The sequence below is a fragment of the Arvicanthis niloticus genome, chromosome 17 (assembly GCF_011762505.2).
Source record: "Arvicanthis niloticus isolate mArvNil1 chromosome 17, mArvNil1.pat.X, whole genome shotgun sequence".
NCBI classification, from domain to species: domain Eukaryota; kingdom Metazoa; phylum Chordata; class Mammalia; order Rodentia; family Muridae; genus Arvicanthis; species Arvicanthis niloticus.
The window spans coordinates 32,735,467-32,748,783 of record NC_047674.1 but is presented as its reverse complement, the minus strand read 5'-3'; the positions used below and the strand labels follow the sequence as shown (position 1 = coordinate 32,748,783).

General features: G+C 42.0%; 1 non-coding gene across 1 annotated transcript; it reads right to left on the bottom strand.

The window, feature by feature from the left end:
* Positions 1-11,167: 11,167 nt before the first annotated feature.
* On the bottom strand, positions 11,168-11,300 carry LOC117722838 (small nucleolar RNA SNORA17). The gene has a single exon (XR_004608601.1). It is a non-coding gene; the product is annotated as a small nucleolar RNA SNORA17 (small nucleolar RNA).
* Positions 11,301-13,317: the final 2,017 nt, after the last annotated feature.

Below are 13,317 nucleotides of genomic sequence, written 5' to 3'. Positions count from 1 at the left end.
GAGCATTGGGTTGGTCTACAGGCTGAGCACTGGGTTGATCTACAGGCTTGAGCACTGGGGTTGGTCTATAAGCTTATCTAGGGGGTTGTCTTAATACCCAGTCCACTGTGAGAGTGAAGGAGTCTGACCTGTGCAAGAGTAGAAAAGATGAGCTGAACAAGCAAACAAAATGCATTTACTCTCTTGTTGCTCTTGCATATAGATGTCCCCTGATTGGAACTGGGTAAGGCAAGAAGACCATGGGAAAAGAGAAAACCGAATGAGCTCTGGGTGTTTGAGAGTGCCACACTGTTGTCACATGGAGTTAGAATCTATGGAGAAATGTATGCTATTATTAACACAGATCATGGGAGAGGGTTCACTAACTTTAAGTAATTTTGAATTGTTCTAGAAGTGTTTAAGGCAGGCTATAATATATCAAGTACGTGAATTTGTTTTGTGATACTATTCCTGGGAAGACATGAATAAATGTCTACTCGTACCAGAAAGGGAACTAAAAACAGACCAAAGTAAGGATATCACCAAAATCCAACTGGGAACAAATGGCTGTACTGGGGTTACTTATAAATATGTGGGTGAAAAGTTTACTTAGAGGAGAAATGCCTCAAAGACAGCTATATCACTTAAGCTCACCACCGGGTAGGTGACAGCCATCTACCTTAACAATGCTAACCTTCCAGCTTAAAAATCTTAGCCTACTGCCCTACAATACTAGCCTTCCATGTTAACAATGCTAGCCTTTCACCTTAAGGATTCTACCTTCTAATCCAGAAATACAGAATATCTTTTCAATTATTTAAATTTTTCTTAATTTCTTTAAAAAATATTTTGCTTTTATACTTTTTTTGCTTCCTACTGATTGAATAAAGGCATTTGCCTCAGGCTGACTGCTTGTTTTCTTGAAGGAAGAGAAACTGAGTCTCTGGAGAGAGGAGACAAATATCTCTTTCAGACCCTGGTTGACTGTGACAAGATACCTTTTGCATATCACCTCAGATCTAGCAGCTCTATAAGGAAGAGGAATGTAGCCACTAGGGGCAGGGGAGGAGGACTGGGCTTGAGGGGGCTGACTCTCCTCATGGGAGGTTACCCCTCTTTTATCCTTTTTAATCTTTTCTAATCTAATCTAATGTATCTATCTATCTATCTATCTATCTATCTATCTATCTATCTATAATTATTTATCTATCTAGATCTATTATCTATCTATCTATTTATCTATCTATTATCTATCTATTATCTATCTATCTATCTATCTATCTATCTATCTATCTATCTATTTGTTTATGTAACTATCATCTCTCTATATATATATATTTAAACAGGACTTATGATCCTGGAAGGGCCTCAAGCTCAGATATGAAGCTGAGAATGACATTGAACTTCTGATCCTCCAGTCTCCATGTCCATGTGCTGGAATTACAGGGATGTGTCACCATGCTTTTAGCTTCCTTTCAAAGCTCTTAATTTTGTTCATGGCACAGATCTGAGAATGTGTCAAGAAATACAGATTCCTACTATGTACCAATCAAAATATACGAAGATTTTAATAGAATTTCAGTGATGTCAGTATTGTTAAAATATACCTAGGAACATCAGGGTCAACTTTTGTAACACCAAGACTCTAGCAGGTGGTTGTGCATAAAATTCCTCTCAGTGGGCTATAGAAAAGCAGTTGGCATCATACTAAGGGAGACAAAAAGAGAGACAAACTGTCCATAAGCAGGTAGGTTTGCTAGATAGACGAGGATCCTAAATATTATAAAATCACAATATCTGAACAAACATGAAAGATGATACCCAGTACTTTGCTGACCATACTCCTTGCTCTCCATACAGATCCATAACCTACACACATGCACCTTGTGTGTTCTGAAAAACACCAGCTTGGTTTTATTCTTTTCTTTCTTTCTTTCTTTCTTTCTTTCTTTCTTTCTTTCTTTCTTTCTTAACAGTTTTGAGTAGGGCTGTCTGAAATGTGGTGGAAAGGAGCAACACTTCTCCAACTGACTGCAGTGAGAAGTGTCTCTTCTCTGATATTGTCTTACAATCAACCTAGTTCATGAAATAAAACCAAACTCTGAACAGCTTCATTGCCATGGCTATAGGAAGGTCCCATTTCCCCACATCTGGGAAGGATTTTATCCAAATGGCTTGGCACCATGACACATTTCTTATATTTAAATAGGACTTTGTTGTGTGCATTGTGGGCATGAAGGAGTAGAAGGAGCAAGCAACTCAATGTTAGAGTCGATGTTCACTGAGTGTTCATATCTACTGCTTTTCTGCTAGAGTATATATCAATATTTATTGCTAATTCAATGTCAAAAATTGACTTCTTTTTTTTTTGGTCAATATATGCTTCTTGGAGCAATCAATCTTTGTAATCGCCGTGGTTTAAATCAATTCTCGCTTATGATCTATTCATTATCTCTCAGTCAAACTGCCCATGCCTCAGATACAGTGCCAACAAAGCTATGTTGAGAGTTGGGATTCTTATGCCCTGCTCTTGGCCAGAAGAGCTGAATATAACATGAAAAATAACACCAAAAAATGTGTAAGGTGCTTTTCTTGGGATTGAAACTGCTGGTCACAAAACGTGTATAGTGTAAGAAGCCTAAGGCTTTCCAAACAGTGCTTCTGTAGTACTATGCTAGAATCCCATATTTCCAAGTCCAAGTCATCTAAAAACATCCTCACTAGCATACAACACCAACTCGACTTTTCCTTTTATGATGATCTTGGGTTAGCAATAGAAGTTGTTTTAAAGATGAAGTCATGAATCAGGTCAAGTTCCTGTGGACAAAGCCTTCAGATGAAAGCCCCATCATGTCTCTGCTTGTTGACAAGGCAGAGCCCAGTGTCTGGCTGTGGTGAGCATGAGAAGTGTTAGGAATGACAACTAGCCATGTGAGTTGTCACAACCCTGCAAAATCCCCCAGTCCCTTCTTTAGAGCACTAAGAAAGAATCCTTCACCCTGGAGGCCATGGGCACTCCAAAGCCCAGGTCATGGCACTCCATCTCCTGACCTTCAAGGACCAGCTGACCAGAAGATTCTTTGAGTGGAAAATTCTATATTTTGAGGATCCTTATGGCATCTCTAAGGGGACTAATCCACACTCTCATTGTGGATAGGTCTTATTGTATCTGTGCTCTGTATGCTGACACAGCAGGAAGGGTCTCCAGGTGGCCTTAGATCAACCTAATTCTCATATTAGCCCCACACACGTAGGTCTCTTTTCTAGTTCCCCAACTTCTGTGCTGTGGGAAAATGTAGATACAGATTATTCACATGAAGTGTCTAGGCTTAGATTTTTCAAAACCTACTTTAATAAGAGTTCTCAAACACTTAACCCCCAATCTAACCCATTGTCTAAAGGTAGGGAGAAAAGATGGTAAATAAGACAAGGGGAGGTGGACCTGTTTAGAAGTAATTCTTTGGAACAATTCTAATCTTTGTTGTTAGGATACCAGCAGTCCAGTTCAGTAGTGTCAGGATACCAAACATGAATCAGCAGTGGTGGCATGATCCAGCAGAAACAGCCAGGCCTCTACTGAACTGGTAGGACTGAGTAGGACTAACCAGAACCAGTTGAGATGCCAGGAGAAATTTTCTGCCATGCCATTCTCAACAAAGTAAAAGATCAGTGAAGACTCGAGACCAATGAGTTGCACAGCTAACTATGCCAGCATTCTGTCCCTGCTTGTTAAATCCCATTTATACTCTCTCCAAACATCACATGTCCTCCCGCATGTCTTGCCTCAGCACAACACGATATGAGTCTGCATCAGGTGACACAACCAGAAACTTCCACTTCAGAAGTGGAATTCCTGAACCTCATAGAAGCAGCTTATAGGGACTCATAGCCTACCTGTCTATGAGTTCTAAGGCTGTATGGTGACATTTTGTTGGATGTTCTATCTCCTTGGACTCAGACAAGTTGGTAACAGTCCACTGGACTCTGACTTCTAGATAGATTCCATGGTGGCTTGGAGTAAAGAAAGGACTCTGGGTAGCAATGGTTCTAATATTGAGGAGGCATTTCAAAGATACTGGAATGCCTAACTTACTCACCTCTACTTTCTCTAGCAACTAAGTAGTCAGTCAGAGCCCCCTGGTTGTGTGGGCTTGATGGAATCTGACCTGTTTCTTATGGCTTAATGGTTCACACACGGCCCATATTGACACCACCTCTCAGACACCTATATGCCAACCCTGGCTCTTCTGCTACTTCTGCCCAGTGAGTGGTCCTCACTTCTATTAGGACATAAATGATCAATTTGGAAGCAAATGCATTGTGGGTATTTATCATGAATGGTGAGTGCAGTGCAGAGATGAAGAAAGAAAGACTCATGAATTAGGAAGGCCCAGATCAACCTACTGGGGTGACTCTTTAGAGAACAGTGAACTAATCCACATAATTGGGATGGAAGGTTTTTAGACTTGATGCATCCATGAATATTAAATCTCTGCCCAAAGTTTGATGTGGGGTTTGTCAAGAATAAATACTGACCATCCTTTCCCTTCTCCTCTTCCTCCTAATCATTTCCAACCCACTGCCTCCTCTCTGTTCCCTGTTACCATGGCTGCAATTACTCTATAACCTCATATTAAGTGTCAGCAAATATAGGGGAAAATAAAATACAACCTTTGTCCCTTTTTATTTTAGCTGAGAAGGCAAAACTAATTTCTATAGAAGAAATGAGACAAATAAAGGAGACAATAAAATTTAGCCTCTGTCTCTTTATATTTTAGCTGAGAAGGCAAAACTAATTTATATAGAAGAAACGAAGCCCAGTGGTGGTGAAACTGTGATCATGGTGTATAAGGTGCCTTGTGACAGAAGCAGACTGATCATCTAGTCCTGCTCTGTCTGACTTCCATGCTCTGCATGGAGTCTCTGAAGGTCCATCACCCCCAGCCCAGCCCCCAAACAGCATATTTCCTTTTCCTTAATTCTCCTCATTGTCAGGTGTTCTGGAGGTTGCGCAGCTTTGCAAACGCTGAGATACAAGTGAGTGTTGAACTTTCTCATTCTTGTCTGCTTTTCTTTCATTCATTTTTTTCTCCCATCATTCCTTGTTCCTTTTTTTTTTTTTAAGTTTCTGTCCATCTGAATTTCTCCCCCAACATTTTAGATAAATGACTACATAGTTTGCTTCTTTAGTCATAAATGAACTCAAGGCTGCCTTTTCCCTTTTTCCTTGACTCTGTCTTAATTTTAGCCCACAAGATTTAATTTATTTGTCAAAATATTTTCTGCCGGGCGGTGGTGGCGCACACCTTTAGTCCCAGCACTTGGGAGGCAGAGGCAGGTGGATTTCTGAGTTTGAGGACAGCCTGGTCTACAGAGTGAGTTCCAGGATAGCCAGGGCTACACAGAGAAACCCTGTCTCAAAAAAATTTTTTTTTCTAATCTCCAATTTGACTTCATTTTTGACTCACGGGTTTTAAAACATATTATGGAATCATTGAGACTTTTTCCAATTATTAATGTTTTAATTTTTCTGTGATTCAGTTTAAATTTTAATCCTCTGTGGCTAGAATATTCTCTATAAATCCAATTGTTTTAGTAATCTACACTCTGTGGTGAAATCATGTGGTCTGTTGGTAAACCTTGTGAGAATGAAGTATCTTAGCTACAATGAACATTCTAATGTTGGTGACAGGAGGCTCTTTTCATCAGCTGTTTAAAATTTGCTAACCGTGTTTGAATATTCCACATTTTTGTCGGGCTTTTTTCATTCATTGATTCAGTAGAATGGTTTTGGTTTCAGTAATAATTAATTTTGGGGAACTGGTAAAGCCTTGGGTAACTTTGTAAAAGCAGTTGAAGTCTTGAGTAAATGTGTATTGTTGACATGGGAATGACCATGTCAAGGACCAATGACTAAAACCCATGAAAAGTTGCCAAAGCCTTCCTCTCCCTGGGTCAGGATCAGAGGGATGGCAAAGCCTTCCTCCAGATTAAGTGTGAGTGTTCTACAGTGTGTGTAAGTATGAATGTTTACAAATGATTGACAAGTATACTGACTGGTTATGTGTGTCAATTTGACACAGACTGGAGTTATCACAAAGAAAGGAACATTAGTTGAGGAAATGCCTCCATGAGATCCAGCTGTAAGGCAATTTTTTAGTTAGTGATCAAGGGGAGAGAGCCCAGCCCACTGTGGGTGGGGCCATCCCTGGACTGATAGTCCTGAGTTCTTTTTTTAAAAATTTTTTATTGGATATTTTATTTACATTTCAGATGCCATCCTCTTTCCCCATTCTCCCCCCCCACCCCCAGAAAACCTCTATCCCATGCCCCCTTTCCCTTTTTGCTTTTATACACTTTTAAAAAAATGTTAATCAGAGGCTTTATAAGTTTGGTAATGCTTAATCAGAAGTGTAACCCAATACCCAACCTAGATACATCAACTATCTTTGACTGGTGGAGATATGTGAACATCTGCTTCCATATCCCCCCCCCTTCTCTCTATCTCATCACCTAGCTTCTCCTCTCTTCTTCTCCTCCTCTCCTTACTCCTTCTCTTCCTCTCGGTACTCCTCCCATCTTAGTTCCTCCTACATATCACCCTTCCTGTTAAAATAAAACTTTTCTCTCAAAATACAATTAGAGCATAATTATGCCAATTTGTACCAGTGAGGTACAAGATAGTCCTAATACCCAGTCCATCATTTTGTTGACTAACCAGAACATCTGTCATCTATCCTAACTAAAACACTTAGTTCTGAACCTGGCATAGTCGACTGATTATATCTGCCTAGACAGAGTATTCAGCCCTTAATAATTCTGCAGCACTAAGTTCTGTCAGATGATCCTGGGCCAGAAGGCTGAAGATCAGATGCTCCAATGTTTTGTAGTATAAGGACTGTCCAGGTGTTCAGCGGTCTCTATAAATTGGCTAAGTTTTAGAAACTATGCTTTGGGCTTCCCATAATTTTAGTTAACTCAGTCATTCTGGATTTCTGATGGGGTTGAAAACTTATAGTCTCATAGCCAATCCTGGCTATTTACTTTGAGAGAAAAGATTTGAGTGGATGGTTTTCAGCTGACATTCATTCTAAAGCCAAGAAAAAAGTCCTGAGTTCTATAAGAAAGCACGCTGAGCAAGCCAGGGGAAGCAAGCCAGTAAGCAACACCCCTCCGTGGCCTTTGCATCAGTGCCTGTCTCCAAATTCCTGCCTGGTGTGAGTTTCAGTCCTGACTTCCTTTGGTGATGAACAGTGATGTGGAAGTGTAAGCTGAATCAAACCTTTTCTCTCCAACTTGATTCTTGGTCATGATGTTTTGTGCAGGAATAGAAACCCTGAGTAAGACAGTAAGTGTGCCCCAAACCTTGGTAGGTTTTCTCCAATTGTATGTTTACAGTCTCAGACTACTTGCCTGCAGAGACCTACGTAGACAAGCTAACCCTCCCCCTGTGCAGAACATATTAACCATGCTGAGGGTCTGGCTCGTTATGTAGTAGGTACCCTCCTTGAGAACAAACACAATCTACCTAATCCCAGATTTTCTATATATATATGTCTGTTCTTTTTGATTCTCTCACCTCCCCAGATAGCTTTCTAGGACTAAGCTAAACAGGTGAGGCAATTAATGATTTGTTTACTTCTGGATTAATTAAAAATTTATGCTGTTTGGTGACTTGAATCAGAATAGTCCCCATAGACTCGTAGGTGTGAATGCTTGTTTTCTAGGGAGTGTTGAAAGGATTAGGAAATATTAGGAAAACTTGTTGGAGGAAGTGTGTCACTGGGGTGGGCTTTAGGTTTCAGGAACCCAAACCAGGTCCAAGCTGGACCTTCCTGCTGCCTCCAGATCTGGATGTAGAACTTTCAGCTCCTTCTCCAGCACCATGTCTGCCTCTGTGCTATCACGCTTCCTGCCATGATGACAATGGACTAAACCTCTGAAACTGCAAGCCAGCCCCAAGTGTGTTCCTTTTTAAGAATCGTTGTGGTCATGGTGTCTCTCCTCAGCAATACAGGTCTATATCAGTTAGGCTATGCTTAGGCTCATTGCAGATATAAAATGTTTGCATATTAATGCACTTATCATCATTGAGATCCTTATCTTGATTCCTATATTCTTTAAGTCTAACGGACTTGACATTAATACATGGATAATGGCACAGTTTTTCGGTTAGTGTTTATATAAAATAGGTTGTTTCCTTTTATATTCAACATTTTGTTCATTTATGATAAGAGTGTGGTTTTTAAGGCCACATATATTTTTAGCATGTCTAATAATAAAATAATACAATTTTGAGGTGTGTGTGAATATGGGCACACATGTGTGTGTGTGTGTGTGTGTGTGTGTGTGTCTTTTCCTTAACATATGATTGTGAGATTCAGATACATTGTTGCATATAGAAATAGATGTGTTATTTTCTGGTTCTATTAGTCACTGTTCTTTTCACTGTTGCAACAAAATACTTTACACAAGAAACATAAAGAAGGAAGAGTGTATGGGAAGGCATGGCGGCAGGAGCTCCAGCAGCTCTGGTGACATCCTTAGCCAGGAAACAGCGAGGAATGGCTTCTGTTCCGGTTGCTTTCTCCTTTTTTATTAAGTAGGATTCCTGGCTGTGGATGGTGCTGCCACATTCAAGGTGACTCTTCTCTCCTCAGTTAGACTTCTCTGTAACCCTCTTACAATCAAGTCCAGACCTTCTCGATGATTCTAAACCCAGTCACCATTGAAGATCAACCATCCCACATCCCTTCATTGAAATGATTTAGAAATTTGGTGCCCTTTATTGAATTAAAAAAAATCCACTTTTCTCTTTGCAAGACTAGAAAAATATTAGTAACATATAACTAGAACATAGTTTCATAAATTGTGGGTCACAACACACATTAGGTTACATACCTGAATGCAGGAGCATAAAAATTAGGCAATAGAAAATTAAATGATTAAAAAATTATTTCAAAATTAAGTGTATAGTGATTCCAAGATGTTTTCTGCAGAACTTGCCTGTATTGTATTGTGTGATTTCCCTTAGCCTGTATTATGACACATGACATGGGTACTTTCCAATGTGCATGACATCACTTCTTATAACACCCATGCACACCAAATGGAACAGGATCAGCTTTGGAAACTCAGTGCATTATAGACTGTAGTGTTCTTACTACAACCCGTCTTCTGCTCTCATAGAAATAATGATTTAATTACAGAAAGCAAACACCTTTAACATGTTCCTACTATCTTTTCTTGGTATTTGCGGGGAGGTGTTGAAACTCACCACATGCCTTTGGGGCAGGCTCACCTGCAACCCCCACAACTAAGGCCCGCTCTACTCTGCTGCCCAGGTGAAGTCCAGGACCTGCTTTACCGAATGCTGCAGCAGGTGAGGGACAGGAACAGCTCTCCTGCTCCTATCACTCCTGGGCCAACTCTTTTAAGGCCTTAAGTGGCAAGGGGAGGGCATGGCTCCCTTACTCACACATGGCAGACAAATTGTGGAGCCAGTTCTCCCAAGCTCATTGCCCTTGGGGCTGGCTCACCCACACCTCTGCCATCAGGGTCAGCTTTACTGTGCTGCCCAGATTAGGTACAGGGCTTGCTTTCCTGAGTGCTGCAGCAGCTGGGGGGCATTGGCAGCTATCTCACTCTGATGACCTTGGGACTAGCTCTTCTGCTTGCTCTGCAATGGGTAAAGTGGGGGACATTTCTCTGTCACCTATGTCACCACTTAGCAGACAACTGGCAGGGCCAGCTCTTCCATGCAAATGCCCTTGGGGCTGGCCCTGCCACCAAAGTCAGCTCTACTGTGCTGCCCAGGTAATGTGCAGAGCCTGTTCTTTCCAGTGGTGCAGCTGGTGGGGGGCAGGGACGATGACACACCACTCAGGGGAGATGAAACGCAGCCTAAGATAGGGGTCCCAGCCCATGTTTATCTGGGTGAGAAATGGTATGGGCTAAGATGAAGGCTGTGGTTCTCAAACTCCTGGGCACCCAGATGCCATTGGGGACTGTGAAAAGTTAAGAATGGGGGCAGGGAGCTGAGATGAATCAGATTGGAGAAATACAGCTTAGCTCAGGGTGAGTGCCAGGAGTTCAGAGAGGCCTTCTGTGGGAGACTTAGGTACAGCTCTGTATGATAAAGGCCTCTCCCCACTCCATGTTGGTCCTTGAGAAAGGAGACAAGCAAAAACTGCTTTACATGGTGGAAAAGATATATATTTTTTCCCAGTGGTGATTCAGGGTGGACCAGATATTAAATACCTTTTGCAGGAAGGAATGCCTGGGAAGGGGAGCTTATTGGTTAAACCTTCAGGGCCCATCTAGATACCTCATTAACATGGAGAAATCTAAGCTCTATACTACATGACCAGTTGTCATGGTCCTCTTAGTGGGGTGTCCTGGTCTCGTGTTCCAGGACAAAACTTGGTTGGGAGTAGATTTAAATGCCTACCTTTCTCAATTAGAAATGTCAGGGTTCCCGAATCTACTTGACTTTACCAGTTTTTCTGCCTGGTGGCAAGGTCCACTGCAAGGTCACTAGGTAGGAGGATCTCTCTCCTCCATCCATGCCACTGCATGGGAGATGAGTGCAGAGCCAGTTCTCCCATGCTCATACCTCATGGCTGTCTCACCTGCCATGTCTGCAGTGTGTGGTATCCAGTGTCCTGAGCAGCTGGCTAAGGGCAGGGTCAGCTCTCCTTTTACACTCTGGGGTCAGTTCTCCCATGATATCTAGGCAAGGGGTGGGGCCATTTCTGCACAGCCCTTAGGCATCAGCAGTCCAGACCAGGGCTTTGGTGGTAACAGACCTCTGCTGTTGCAAGGCCACACACTTAGATGTGGTCCCCCAGTGGCACTATAGGCTAGGACACCTCTCCCCGTTGGTTCCAGGTAGCATCACTGGCTACACACATCAGTCGGTTCCACACTGCCCTCAAGTCTTCACTTTTGCCTCTCTTCATTGTGCCCACGTCTTTCTGTTTCTCTTCCTCTTCCCCTCCACAACCTACTTGCTTCTCTTGGTGGTGCTCACTGTCTGTGAGTGTCAGAGATCATCTCAGGAGTGATATCAGGGGTGCTATGTCCCACCTGTGCACTAGATCATCTTAGACATTGGTCTACCTCCTTCCAGGCCCATGTAGTGGTGCTGGACTGGTGGTCATCTCAGGCTCACTTTTTTTCAGGGGATCAGGGAAAGCTTCTGATTATTCAGGATGTTCATAGGTCAGAACACTGAGCATAGACGTAGCCTCGCTCTTCTCTGCCCCCTACTGGCACACATGTGACACAGCAGCCATGCCTGCAACGCTTCTAAGGGCAATTTTCTTCTCACATTTAAGTATCAGATTAATATATCTTCTCATTATACTGATAGAATGATTTTTAAAAATTTGCTGTTTTACTACAGACATATCTGCTCATCCATATCCATGGCTTCCTTATTCCAGGAAACACAGATGGCCATGATGAACATCGGCTGATGAATGGATAATAAGCATGTGGTATATTTATACAACAGGAAATCATTCAGCTGTTAATAAAAACGAAACTCACAGGTGAATGGGAGGATCCGGAAGAATCTTTTCGTACGAGGTAACCCAGCCCCCGAAAGACAAACTTTGCTTGTTTTCTCGCGTTTGTGCACATTGGCTTTGCATCGTCAGGCTTGTGGCCTAGCAGCCTTCACAGGAAAACGATTTACTGCACGCACTTGTTTGAAGGGCTAAGCAGGAATGACAGAACATGAAAGGTTGAGTTGGGGTTTGTCCTAGATGGCTTTTTGCCAATGTGGTCCAAGTTAAGAGTCATTTGGGAAGAGGGAACTGCTTTTGAGAAAATGCTGCCTACCAGGCTGGCCTGTGGGCAAGGTTGTAGGCCATTTTATTGATTAACAATTAATATGGGGGGGCAACTCATAGGGGAAGGGGGTATCAGCTCTGGGGAGGTGTTGTTGAGTTGTATAAGAGGATAGCCTGGGCAAATTCTGAGGAGCAAGTTATAGGGAACAAGCCAGTAAGCAGTTTTACCCCCCAAACCCTGACTAAGACAGGGTTGAGGAGGGGAGGGTGCTAGAGGAGAGAAGATGGAGAGGTTAAATAACACTATGGACATTTTGAAAAGTTATATGGAAATCTATACCATAGAAACACACACACACACACACACACACACACACACACACACACACACACACACAGAGTTGAAATGGAGTTATCCTAAAATAGAGTAATAATACCCCTACTAGACACTATAGGCTAACAAATAAAAAGACAAAGTTCCAGAAATTGATTATTTCTTTCAGGGTCGTTGGCCAATGAGGTGCCAAAAACCTCCAAATTACAGTCTACGGCTATTGCCTTAGGTTGGCCTCCAAAAGTCGACAATAAGACCCTATTGCTGAAGATAACATATATTTGCATCACAGGACATGAAAAAGTCAGGGTGATACTGATAGTTTTCATAGTGCCGAAAAGTGCTGTTCATAGAACAAACATGGGGAAATAATCAGCAATCTTACACAGATGTGGGCCCTGGCATCTAGAAAAATCTCTAGCCTGGAAAGACATGCTCACCGGTTCAATAGTGGCGTAGACATCATAGGAGTAACCAAACACTTTGTGATTGTGTTTAAGGCTGCTTTACAAGACGAAGCCCACAATTGACACCATTACCAGGCCAAGAAACCATGGCTAGGTAGGTCTTAAGCCCTAAAGGAGAATCTACTGCTCTCATTCTGCCAAATACAGCATTAAAATAACTCCTGATGACATTATTTAGATAGATAACTATGCAAGAACGGTGTCTTCTGGATACAGGAGGTCAGTTGTACATATGACTGGAGAGTAACTGTGACAGACCTATATAAGCTAAGGACACAAAACCTATATATGCTCAAACCAGACTCAATCTATAGAGAAGGGAATCTGGTATAAAATACCACCCCTAGCAGAGGAAGTATTGGCAAAGGATATCTGCCTGTAGAGGGAGAGTCAGTTTTCTCTCAGAGAAAACTCACCACTGGAAAGTCAACCATGCTCCATTGGAAGACTGCACATCCAGGAATATTTGGGTCACACAAATTGGTCTTGATAGGGTTAAAATAACAACAAAAGGAAATCGAGTAGGTATAGAAGTGGCTCTGGATCTGGAAAGAGCTGGAGGAATGGGGATATGTGATCAAAATACCCACAAAACTCACGAAGAACTGAAATAAAATATGCTGTTTGAGCTGCTGACTTGAGTGTCTTTACAAAGTAATTAAATGAATGTTGGCTTCAGATGAGAGGAAAAATTTCCAACCATTTCTGAAGTGGCCTTAAACATACTTCTGCCTCTTTG